A 2,570-nucleotide genomic window follows, 5' to 3' on the forward strand; every position below is an offset into this window, starting at 1 on the left:
GCTATCACACTAGTATTGGTATGGCACCGTTTGAGGCTTTATATGGGAGGAGATGTAGGAGTCCGATTTGTTGGGACGATTGTGACACCCTCATTCATTGCGGAAAAACAAACATGTAATTCTAGAATAAAACTGCATGGATATGTTTGTAATAGGTTCATTTGGGTAAAAACCTGTAATTTTTAAAACCTGAACCTGTTATAAAAGTATCCAAATGGGAAGGTGTCAAACATGCAAGGTCTAAAATAAATTTCATAATAAAACATCGCTAAAGTCGCGAAACAAAGTTATACAACCCAAATATGATAAAGGGAGACATATGTCCCTAAAAAGTATATAACATAAAAAGTGTTTAAGGGTCACAATAAAATAAAGCCAATCTAGGTCCCAAGGTTACTTTGCTCGCTAGCTCGTCCATGTACCCCATATATGCATCACCTACCTGTCAATCGCATTTTATACAAATACGAAAGCCACAGTCAGTGGGGAGTAACTCCGAGTTCTCCCAGCCACGAAATGTCATAATTAATATAACATGTAAACATAAGAATATGAATATGAATAACACATAGCCTTAGTATATAGATGCTAGACAATTGTGCTTATCATGTGAACAACAATAAAACAACACATAGTCCTAGCATGTGAATACTAGACCGACTCATACTACACTATCATGTGAATCACATAACATCGAGGAATCCAAACTCTATCAACCATAGCCGGCTTGCATCTCACCTTCTTTGATTCATAGAATCATCAAACAAGAAAGGACAATATATCTAGAGACAGGCATAAGTTCTTAGGACGGTCAATAGTCACTCTGTAACTCGAGTCTATACCACGAGGTAAGGTAAACACCCTAGTCCTAAACCTGCGCAGACCTAGCGACATGCGGAAAATACCGCATCCAAGACCCGTGATCACACACATGAGTACCCCTGAAGAAGTCCACCAAAGGGTTGGCTAGTACTTAAGCTGACCACATACTTCTACGAGTACGTCAGGAGGTCATGCCCTAACTTGGATATAAACCCACCAAGCTAAGACACAAAGGTTATTAAGCCGCAAACATACACTCGTCAAAGACTATAATGGCCTATCTATGATGAAGGCCGAAATACTCACCTAGGACCTAGTCCCAGCTTGAATACTTTAGCCCACACCACACAAGACAAGTAGGACACCCAATTAACCAAAAAAAAAGGGGCAAAGAGTCCAAACTTGCACACACAAATGATCATACACACCCTAGCATATGAAAGGCTTCGCAAGAGCATATTTAGCTGACAATCCAACAATATCTCCAATATCAATAATAATCCAAATTCCAGCTAACCGATAGTACCATAATCCATGAGAACAAGCTAAAATGGCAAAGAGGCAACAAGACTCAAGCATAAAGCATCCAAAGCATCCAACAACCAACATGTGGAATGATAATTACAAATATCAAGGAATCAACATAAAACATCCAATGACAACCAATATCACCTCAAAGACAAACCCTCGACCCGAGTCCCGCGACGGGTCATCGGTCAAATCGAGGCTGACCGGTTTAAACCTAGTTTGACCAAACTCGTTCGGTCAAACGGCCCACTCGAGTCTTGGCCTACTTTGGCCCAAATCACAAAATTCATTACAATATCATTTTCATGCACTATTCCAATTTCTATCATGTGAAAGACTATCAACATAAGAAAATATATTCCAACTTACAAAATAACTAATTCCACAAAATTCTCGCATAATAAAATAGCATAAATAACCGTCTCACACAAGGGTAAACTTTTCTATAAATTTTATCGATAAAACGACGCCATTTACTCATACGGACTCCGAATTGAGTGATTCAAGTGGCTAAACCACCTAATTTTTCGACGCCGTTCAATCTGTCATATTTTTGGAAACATTGGAAACCGTCTCGGTCTGGTACTGACGCGTTCCAGCAAAAATACGGACTTGTCACAACACATAATTCCTCATCCAAATTTGTTCCAAACAATAATATACAAATGGGTAACATAAATTAAACATAAGCATACTCATCTTACTCCATTCATTCATTTATCAACAACATCGTCTCAAACAACAACAAACAACAACAAACAACAAATACAACTACTAATGTGACATTAATTCGTCGAGTAACTCGGAATAGTTACCTTAAGCTAGCAAAGAGACAAGTAATAACTTGAGAAAGCTTCTAAAACCCAAAATTACTCTTCATCTTCAACAACATATGAGTCACCTAACTCATCTTCAAATTCTTCACCTATAAGAACAACAAAAACACAATTATTAAGCTTAAATTCAAAACCTAAAAAAAAAAAGTGTCTTAAACAAAAATTGGGGGAAATGAAAATAAAGCTTACTAGTAGATGAAGGATGAAAAGAGGATTCCAAATATATAATTTTTATGCAAATTGGTGGAGAAATGAAGGATTTATGGTGGATTTAGGGATTGTAAGGAGGATTTTTAGTGGGTTTTTGGTGTTTGAGAGAAGGAGGAGATAGATTGAGTTATGGAGGAAATGAAAATTGGAAGAGGGGACAAATGGAGGGTAGGT

The 2,570-nt window shown here is 37.6% G+C and overlaps 1 long non-coding RNA gene across 1 annotated transcript; it reads right to left on the bottom strand.

Moving 5' to 3' along the window:
* Nucleotides 1-269: 269 nt before the first annotated feature.
* LOC141652324 (uncharacterized) lies at nucleotides 270-2,570 on the bottom strand. Its single transcript, XR_012547144.1, has 3 exons — nucleotides 2,376-2,570; nucleotides 2,166-2,275; nucleotides 270-442 (listed from the first exon to the last, which is right to left on the bottom strand). It is a non-coding gene; the product is annotated as an uncharacterized LOC141652324 (long non-coding RNA).

This window comes from Silene latifolia, chromosome 4, assembly GCF_048544455.1.
Source record: "Silene latifolia isolate original U9 population chromosome 4, ASM4854445v1, whole genome shotgun sequence".
Taxonomy (NCBI): Eukaryota; Viridiplantae; Streptophyta; class Magnoliopsida; order Caryophyllales; family Caryophyllaceae; genus Silene; species Silene latifolia.